This window comes from Rattus rattus, chromosome 1 (assembly GCF_011064425.1).
Source record: "Rattus rattus isolate New Zealand chromosome 1, Rrattus_CSIRO_v1, whole genome shotgun sequence".
NCBI lineage: Eukaryota > Metazoa > Chordata > Mammalia > Rodentia > Muridae > Rattus > Rattus rattus.
The window spans coordinates 78,948,671-78,959,738 of NC_046154.1; the positions used below are offsets into that span (position 1 = coordinate 78,948,671).

The 11,068-nt window shown below is 38.5% G+C and overlaps 1 pseudogene; it reads right to left on the minus strand.

The window, feature by feature from the left end:
- Positions 1-10,205: 10,205 nt before the first annotated feature.
- LOC116888239 lies at positions 10,206-10,797 on the minus strand (annotated as a pseudogene).
- Positions 10,798-11,068: the final 271 nt, after the last annotated feature.

Below are 11,068 nucleotides of genomic sequence, written 5' to 3' on the forward strand. Positions count from 1 at the left end.
GGGACCCGCATTGAAGGAATCAGAGAAAGGACTGAAAGAGCTTGAAGGGGCTCGAGACCCTATATGAACAACAATGCCAACCAGCCAGAGCTCCAGGACCAAGCCACTACCCAAAGACTATACATGGACTGGACCCTGACCCAACCTCATAGGTAGCAAATGAATAGCCTAGTAAGAGCACCAGTGGGGAAGCCCTTGGCCCTGCAAGACTGGAACCCCAGTGAACGGATTGTTGGGGGAGGGTAGTAATGGGGGAGGATGGGGAGAGAAGCCCATATAGAAGGGAGGGAGGGGTTAGGGATGTTGGCCCGAAACCGGGAAGGGAATAACAATCAAAATGTAAATAAGAAATACTGAAGTTAATAAAGATTAATAAAGAAAAAAAAAAGAAAATAATGATAAAAGGTATGTAATCAATGCAACCTCAGATATAAACAAAATAGAGATATGTTCTAAATACTTATTTAGAACAATCAAAATGATTTTTTAATCCTTAAATTTTTATTATTGTTTTTAAGGACAAGATATAATCATACAATTTTGGTCAAGTTATTCCCTTGATCTTTATTACAGAATATGGCATAGTATCTATTGCTTGAGGGTGTAAATTAACTTTCAGAAATTACTATAACTGCAGAGTATGATTTTCTATCAACCAATTTCCTCCCTTGAAATATTAAACTCTTTATTTCAAAGATTAAGAGGATAAATTATGTCTATGTTTTTAGATATATTGGATATATATTTAACTGTACATATAAATACAAACCCTTTAAAAAGTTTAATATTCTCAGCCAGTAATGTTTTTAAAAGCAAATGAACAAATGAATTTTTCAAGATTCTTTTGTCCAGACCAATGCAAGAGAAAACCCTAAGCATTTTTATATTGTTATTTTGAAAACCTACTTTGAGAGTTACAGAGACATCTTCAGTTTAGAGATCACAGTAGTGTGTCACATTTTTTTCTCTTTTTGAAATAGGGTCTAACTATGTAGGCCTGCTGTCCTAGAACTTACTATGTAGACAAGGCTGGTCTTGAACTTCTAGAAATCTCCCTGTTTCTGCCTCCTGAGTGCTGGTATTAAAGGTGATACACAGTCATATATACATAGTGATATATTTTTTAGAAGTATTCATCTCTATTTTTTAGTTAAAGTAAAATCACTGCTAGTAATAATAAAGTCATAAATATTAGACATTATCCTAGTCAGGATGCCATATCCTACTTTCAGTACTTCATAAACATTAATAAAAACTTTAATTAATTTAATAATACTTTTAAAAAGACAATTATAGGTACCTGTCATTCTGGCTTAAATCCTAAATATTTAACTTAGTTAAGAAAACAAAAACTAGTAATGTACTTTACCTATTATTACAGTTGTTGGACCACCATGATACCATATATTTTCTATATTTCAGATAAAACCTCCTGAGGTTTTACTTGAAATTACATCATTGCAATTGTTTTCTGGGGCTGGAGAGATGGCTCAGAGGTTAAGAGCTCTATTTTATAACAACAGCAATAATGTTAAGATTAACATATGTTATAAATGGTTGCCTAAAAATGTAAATATGATGCCAGACTTGGTGGTACACACCTTTAATCCCAGCACTCAGGAAGCAGAAGCAGGCAGGTCTCTACTTCAAGGCCAGCCTGGTCAATGTAGTGAGTTCCCAGACAGCCTGGGCTACATAGTAAGACTGTCTAACAAAATAAAATAAAGTAAAATAAAATATATATAGTTAAAATATAGAGGTTTTAAAATGTCTGAAGATTGAGGTTAACTTAGTACCCTGAGATATATGTTTGATTTTCTACAATTTTCTTCAGCATTGATGTGACCTTAGTACCTTTTTACCAAATGAAAATTTTAAATATATAGCTAAATTATATATTTAGATTTATATAATTATAGATTATACAGATTATAATTATTATATATTATAAATTATTATAATACATAAAAATATTATAGATTATTATATATTGTAAATTATATATTTAGATTTATATAATTATATATTAGATTTTTATATTTCCTATTGAAAACAGCCTGAGCTGTTTGGATCATCACTCAATGTTTTGATGATAAAAATTTAAGAAGTATAACAATACCTACTTAGAATATTGGTACTAAATTAACAGTCATTGTAAATTTTGCTTTAATGGACAAATTAAGAGTTTGAGAACCATTATTAAAAGTGAGTTTTAAACAATCTAAGCCTACATAGGCTCATGACTTTCACCAGCCATAATAAGGCCGTGAAGGACAGTAGAGGGATGCATTGTAATCTTAGGTATCCATGTTGTGGCTTTGACAGGAGAATATTTAATTCCAACAAAAGAGAAAGTTTTTGGTTCCTATGAATTTTCAATTGTAAACTCCACACCACATAGCCAAATCTGGACTGTTGTACTTACCAAGAGGCATGTTGGTAAGCACTAGATATAGCCATAACTTACCCTGCAGGTACAAGGGAGAGGTTGCAAAACCACAGTATATTTTCTTTCTTTTTTTTTTTTTTAATCTTTAATAACTTAGATATTTCTTATTTACATTTCGGTTGTTATTCCTTTTCCCGGTTTCCGGGCCAACATCCCCCTAACCCCTTCTCCTCCCCTTCGATATGGGTGTTCCCTCCCATCCTCCCCCCATTAGCGCCCCCCGCAACAATCACGTTCACGGGGTTCAGTCTTAGCAGGACCAAGGGCTTCCCTTTCCACTGGTGCTCTTACTAGGATATTCATTGCTACCTATGAGGTTGGAGCCCAGAGTCAGTCCATGTATAGTCTTTGGATAGTGGCTTAGTCCCTGGAAGCTCTGGTTGGTTGGCATTGCTCTTCATATGGGGTCTCGAGCCCCTTCAAACTCTTCCAGTTCTTTCTCTGATTTCTTCATGTGGGTCCCGTTCTCAGTTCAGTGGTTTGCTGCTGGCATTCGCCTATATATTTCCTGTATTCTGGCTGTGTCTATCAGGAGAGATCTACATCCGGTTCCTGTCAACCTGCACTTCTTTGCTCCATCCATCTTGTCGAATTGGGTGGTGGTATCTGTATGGGCCACACGTGGGGCAGGCTCTGAATGGATGTTCCTTCAGTCTCTGTTCTAAACTTTGCCTACCTATGCCCTCCCAGGGGTATTCTTGTTCACCTTTTAAAGAAGGAGTGAAGCATTCACATTTTGGTCATCCTTCTTGAGTTTCATGTGTTCTGTGCATCTAGGGTAATTTAAGCATTTGGGCTAATATCCCAAATGAGTGCATACCATGAGTGTTTTTCTGTGATTGGGTTATCTCACTCAGGATGATATTTTCCAGATCCATCCATTTGCCTGTGAACCTTGAACACATGGGCACTGGAGAACATTTCCTGAACAAAACACCAATGGCTTATGTTCTAAGATCAAGAATCGAAAAATGGGATCTCAAAAAACTGCAAAGCTTCTGTAAGGCAAAGGACACTGTGGTTAAGACAAAATGGTAACCAACAGATTGGGAAAAGATCTTTATCAATCTTACAACAGGTAGAGGGCTTATATCCAAAATATACAAAGAACTCAAGAAGTTAGAGTGCAGGGAGACAAATAAGCCTATTAAAAATGGGATTCACTATTAAAAAATGGGGTTCAGAGCTAAACAAAGAATTCACAGCTGAGGAATGCCGAATGGCTGAGAAACACCTAAAGAAATGTTCAACATCTTTAGTCATAAGGGAAATGCAAATCAAAAGAACCCTGAGATTTCACCTCACACCAGTGAGAATGGCTAAGATCAAAAACTCAGGTGACAGCAAATGCTGGTGAGGATGTGGAGAAAGAGGAAAACTCCTCCATTGTTGGTGGGATTGCAGACTGGTACAACCATTCTGGAAATCAGTCTGGAGGTTCCTCAGAAAATTGGACATTGAACTACCTGAGGACCCAGCTATACTTCTCTTGGGCATATACCCAAAAGATGCCCCAACATATAACAAAGACACATGCTCCACTATGTTCATAGCAGCCTTATTTATAATAGCCAGAAGCTGGAAAGAACCCAGATGCTCTTCAACAGAGGAATGGATACAGAAAATGTGGTACATCTACACAGTGTAATACTACTCAGCTATCAAAAACAACGACTTTATGAAATTCATAGGCAAATGGAGGGAACTGGAAAATATCATCCTGAGTGAGGTAACCCAAACACAGAAAAACACACATGGTATGCACTCATTGATAAGTGGCTATTAGCCCAAATGCTTGAATTACCTTAGATGCACAGAACAAATGAAACTCAAGATGGATGATCAAAATGCTAATGCTTTACTCCTTCTTTAAAAGGGGAACAAGAATACCCTTAGCAGGGAATAGAGAGGCAAAGATTAAAACAGACACAGAAGGAACACCCATTCAGACCCTGCCCCACATGTGGCCCATACTTATACTGCCACCCAATTCGACAAGATGGATGAAGCAAAGAAGTGCAGGCTGACAGGAACCAGAAGTAGATCTCTCCTGAGAGACACAGCCAGAATATGGCAAATACATAGGCAAATGCCAGCAGCAAACCACTGAACTGAGAATGGGACCCCCGTTGAAGGAATCAGAGAAAGGACTGGAAGAGCTTGAAGGGGCTCGAGACCCCATATGAACAACAATGCCTACCAACCAGAGCTTCCAGGGACTAAGCCACTACCCAAAGACTATACATGGACTGACCCTGGCCCAACCTCATAGGTAGCAATGAATAGCCTAGTAAGAGCACCAGTGGAAGGGGAAGCCCTTGGTCCTGCTAAGACTGATCCCCAGTGAACGGATTGTTGGGGGAGGGCGTTAATGGGGAGAGGATGGGGAGGGGAAGGGGCTAGGGGGATGTTGGCCCAGAAACCTGGAAAGGGAATAACATTCAAAATGTAAATAAGAAGTACTCAAGTTAATAAAGAAAAAAAGGAAAAAATGGGGTTCAGAGCTAAACAAAGAATTCACACCTGAGGAATGCTGTATGGCTGAGAAACATCTAAAGAAATGTTCAACATCTTTAGTCATAAGGGAAAGGCAAATCAAAACAACCCTGAGATTTCACCTCACACCAGTCAGAATGGCTAAGATTAAAAACTCAGGTGAAAGCAGATGCTGGTGAGGATGTAGAGAAAGAGGAACACTCCTCCATTTTTGGTAGGATTACAGACTGGTACAACCATTCTGGAAATCAGTCTGGAGGTTCCTTAGAAAATTGGACATTGAATTACCTGAGAACCCGTCTATACCTCTCTTGGGCATATACCCAAAAAATATCCTAACATATAACAAAGACACATGCTCCACTATGTTCATAGGAGCCTTATTTATAATAGCCAGAAGCTGGAAAGAACCCAGATGCCCTTCAACAGAGAAATGGATACAGAAAATGTGGTACATCTACACAGTGTAATACTACTCAGCTATCAAAAACAATGACTTTACAAACTCCATTTTCAATTTTCAACCAAGTGATTTCATTCAGTTAGCAGTTAAGATCCCACATCACTGATGAGGTAGGGAATGAGACAGCAGTCAGAACTGCTGGTTTCATTTTTCTTCTCTTCCCACAAGCTACACCAGTGCTGTTTGTTTTGTTTTGTTTTGCTTTCCCTTTCAGTTCTCTTATCTACAAACTGAGGGCACTGAATTCTCCCTGTAGACAATTCCACCTCTGGCTAGTACCACTGAACTGTCTAATGTACTATACTCCAGTGAGTCAGCCCTTATTCAGATATCCTTCTGACTTATTGAATAACTGCTTCCACATCTTGCTGAATGCTTCCTGCTCACTGACAATGCTAGCCCAGAACTCTGGGATATAGCTTCTTGAATTTCCAAAGGACTCTTCAGATGTGCTCACAAATAAATCACCACCTGGTGACCATCGATCTTCTGTTTGTTTGTTTGTTCTTCTCCAATACAACTTCGGTAGAGACAGGCTTTTGAGCAGTCATCATCCTGCAGACTGTAGGAGAAGGCCTTTTTTTCTATATTTCATTGAACCTCATACGCAGTAACCAGAGGCAGTGGTGCATTGACATCTGCTGGGGGATGAATTTCACCATCCACTTCCCTGCTCTTCCTTGAGACAGAGGAATTAATAGAAAATTTCTTTCATGTCTTCAGGGTTTGATTCTTGCAGTTCTTAAATTCTCAGTTTCAGAAGGAATTAGGATGCTACCAGGGATTTTCTTGGAAATGCTTATGGATAGGAAGAGGTTATTCATGACCTCAGTAGAGGTTGGTTTCATCCTAGGTTTGAAGATGGAAAACTCAGCTGTAGCAGGGTCTCAATGGGGCATGAAGACGAATCTCAGCAATATGGAAATAACATGGTTGGCAACAGGAAATATCTTGTGTAACATTAAAACTTCTCTCTCACTTGATGTGCCGAAGGAGGAGATGGGAATGGGAAATGGGGGAATGATTATGGGAGGGGCTGACCAGGAGTGGGAGCAGTGAGGCGATATAAAGTATTAAAAAATTAAATTAAATAAAAATAGCTTCACTTTCAATCATTGACTTTTTCTACTTCCACTTTCCTGTTCTTCACCTTTCCTTTTAAGGCTGCTATTGCCATACAACCTCTTGGCCATCTCTATGGTTTGATTTTGTTTTTAAGACTGTTTTCCGTACTACTTTGCTTTTCTCTCCCAAAATCTAAACCAAATTCATTGTTAGGTATAGACCTTCTCTCTAACCTGTTGAACTTTCGGTCTGAGAGATCTCCCAGTAGTCTCTCCCTTTTCAGGTATAGTTAAGAATATATACTGTCTGCACTCATTGATAAGTGGCTATTAGCCCAAATGCTTGAATTACCCTAGATGACTAGAACACATGAAACTCAAGACGGATGATCAAAATGTGAATGCTTCACTCCTTCTTTAAAAGGGGAACAAGAATACCCTTGGCAGGAATAGAGAGGCAAAGATTAAAACAGACACAGAAGGAACACCCATTCAGAGCCTGCCCACATGTGGCCCATACATATACAGCCACCCAATTAGACAAGATGGATGAAGCAAAGAAGTGCAGGCCGACAGGAGCCGGATATAGATCTCTCCTGAGAGACACAGCCAGAATACAGCAAATACAGAGGCGAATGCCAGCAGCAAACCACTGATTTGAGAATAGGACCCCCGTTGAAGGAATCAGAGAAAGAACTGGAAGAGCTTGAAGGGGCTCGTGACCCCTTATGGACAACAATGCCAAGCAACTAGAGCTTCTAGGGACTAAGCCACTACCTAAAGACTATACATGGACTGACCCTGGACTCTGACCTCATAGGTAGCAATGAATATCCTAGTAAGAGCACCAGTGGAAGGAGAAGCCCTTGGTCCTGCTAAGACTGAACCCCCAGTGAACTAGACCGTTGAGGGGAGGGCGGCAATGGGGGGAGTGTGGGGAGGGGAATACCCATAAAGAAGGGGAAGGATTAGGGGGATGTTTGCCCGGAAACCGGGAAAGCGAATAACATTTGAAATGTAAATAAGAAATACTCAAGTTAATAAAAAAAATAAAAAAATAAAATAAAAAAAAGAAATATATAATATCTAGGAATAAATTTAACTGAGGAAGTGAAAAACTTCAACAATGCAAATGTTAAGCTCCTGTAGAAAGTGACAGAATAAGACACTAGAAAATGGGACAACAAATCCCATGTTTTGGAAATGAAAAATCAATCTCATGACTGATAGGTTTAATATTGTGAAAATAGTCATGTTTACCAAAAGTGATTTACAGGTTAAATGAAATCCCAATAAAAATCATCATGTCATTTTCACAGAAACAGAAAAAAAGTATCCATCATAGGGAATCAAAAAAGACCCTAGGCAGCCAAAGTAATCCTGAACAAAACAAACTAATAACAACAAACAATGCTGGAGGAGTTACCATTCTAGATCTTAAAATCATTACAGAAATATATTAAGAAAAACAATATGGTATGGGCACAAGAACAGACAGGTAGACAATGAAATAAAATTGAAGACCCAAAGGTGAGTCTTTGTAACTGCAAAGTTACTTGGAATCTTTTTCAAAAGATGCTAAAAATGTAAGCTTAAGAAAAGAAAGTATCTTCAACAAACAATGTCAGAAAAACTAGATGTCCACAGCCAGGAAAATTAAGTTAGACCCCTATCTACCGTCTTACACAGAAACAACAGAAAAAGGCTCAAAGAGCTAAATGTTAGATCTGAAACACTGAAGCTACTAGATGTCCTCAGTGCCTTGGCAACCCTATTGCACTGTGCCTCAATTGCACAGCAGTGGAATCACATTTATATAGCCTCAGTGACATAGTTCTACAGTCATAAAGTACTCAACAATAATGTATGTTGCGATATTAGGCTAACAGAGGAACTACAAATGCACACAATGCAAAGATCTACTATGCCCAGACCTCACTCAGCCTTTGACTATGAATCTGCTGATTCAGTGTTGGCACAAAGCTACTTTCTGACCAAAAGTCTCATCCTTGTCTACAAATATATCTACAGAACTCTCTAAGACCATGATTTCTATCATATTGATCCTTATCAAGTTATATTGCTTTCCCAAGAAACAAATCAATCATGTTTTGTCAAATTTTCTTGGGAAATATGAACAGAATATCTACTCATTCCAAAGAGAAATGATGACAGCATGATGATGCAACAGAAGACCAACTTGGAAAATCCATGAGTTTTGTGAACTCACAAGAGCATAATGCAAAAAGAGCTGTATAAAGTCCACTTCAGTGTGGATGATGACTAACGAAAGCTGTGACCCTGGAGTTCTCTGCATGCACTTCTTACAGGCAGTTCAGATGTCAGAGACTCTCCTTAGGCCACTGGAACAGTGTGAAAGGCGCCTATAGGGGAGTTGGTTACTGCTTCTCTAACCATGGAGGAGAGACCTGTCTACTAATCTGGTTAATTTCAGGAACTTCCTTTGCCTCATGAGCCTTTGGAAGGAAATATGTCACTTTGGAAGATGTTGTTACACATCACCATCTCAGCTCCCTAAGCAATTACCTATCTCTTCATCCTCTTATTCCACTTGAATGCCCAGGTTAACACTTGCAAAAGCTTATTATTATATCAGGGGCACAAAATGTTCTAAGAATAATGATGATTACAACCATATGGATGATTTTAAAAAAGGACAGTACTAATAACCACAGCTGCTGATACTTTTTAAATGTGCCAGTATACTAAACACTTGTATAGCTTCTCTCATTTAATGTTTAACAAGAATGTTAAGGGATAATCACTGGGCTCAGTATATAGACTTGTATCAGGTCATATATAGAATAATAGAGGTTGTATGTTTGATGAGTAGCACTGAAAAATATATTTCCAGCAAATTACTGAGGTTCAAGTGTCAAGAGATGAACCCCAAGTCACAAAAGCATTATTGGTTAGAGGAACATTTATGCTTATGTCTGCTTTTAAATCCAAGTCTTCCAAATTTCTCTGGTACATGTGACCAGTATCCTCATCTGCAGAATGGAAGAATACGGAAGAGGCTGGACACAGTGAATCCGAAGGGCTTCAACCTTACTTTTCTGTAACTATCACTGGGCAGCTCCATTCTCCATTCACCTCCTTGGAGGTGCTGGGTATTATATAGCCTAGTGGCAATAAAACTGTAAAATGAAAATCCTATTAAACTGAGAAAAAAGGCATTTATTTAATATGGAGAGAAAATATAGGAACAAGGAGACCTAGCAAATCGTTCATGAGAAAAAAAAATCATGAGTTTACCATCCTATTCATTTCCTAACCCATTTAAATGGGATTCTAATTGCACAAAACAACTAATTTTGTGCATTAAGTTTCAATTAAATTCATCTGAAATTCGGGATAATGGCATTGTTGCTGAACATATTAAAGATGAAACATAATCTTTCATGACTATTTCCTTTGACAAAATTAAGTTCAAACTACTAATGAGCTCTCAATATGAGGCCGCTTTTATAAATGGCAACAAAGAGTTCATATTTATGAGCAGCAGGGCTTTTTTTAATTATCCTTAAAAGCTATTTTCGATGTTACCAATGTATACAGAAATTATTATGAAGCCTATTTTTCTCATTTTTAATTGGGGAGGGGGAGAGAACATATGAAATGAATAGCTTTTTTTTTAAATATATAAGTCTTTTATTGTTCCCATAGGGCCCACATTGTACTTGTAATCTGAATCTTGTTTCTGGAGCTAGGAAACTGAGGTCTCATTCGTCAGGCTGCTGCACAGTTCCCTTCTCAGAAACATAGATGTCATCCAAAAACTTCCTGATATCCTTGCTTTTAACTGTTGTGGCTTGCTGAATCAGAGACGCTGAATTTGAAACAAGTTCAATATCATTTCCTTCAAGGATTAACTCATCCTTCTGGGCTTGAGAGACAGAACAAGCAACACCTGTCCTCATCCGAACCCTCCGGATGTATTTTTCACCCAAGAAATTTCAGATTTCAACCAAAGACCCATTCTCCTGAATAACGACGTTGATAGGGAAGTGAGCATACACAGAACTCATCTTGTAATAGAAGCCCAGTGTCACACCCTTGATCATATTCTGAACATGACTGCAGATGGTTCTGAGGGTGGCCAGTTCCCTCCTATTACCCCACCACTTGTCAACACGGAGCCTTTTCTTTTTCTTTCCAAGAAGACTCAGTTCTACATTGATGTGATTGAAGTCCCTCCTCAGAGTTCCCCTGGGGCCCTTCACAATGACTGTGCACCCCTTCAGAGTGATGTCGACATTTTCTGGAATATCAACAGTCGGATTGCTGAGAATGGTATTCATTCTCACAGTAGATGGAGGCCAATGAATAGCTTTTTAATCACATTAATATCACACATTGGAAGTTCATGTCCTTGACACAAGAAAGCCTTAATGCAAGGCTTTCTATTGATTGAGGAGATAGTTCATTTTATAGCTTGTAGCTCTCAGACAATCTCTTCTCAAACTCAGAATACTCTTCTAGAAGCTCTTCTTTCCCAGGTGGACCATTACCTTGTCTGTTTGCATCCTTGAAAAATAACTCAGTTACCCTTCTAGGATCAAGGTTGCAAGG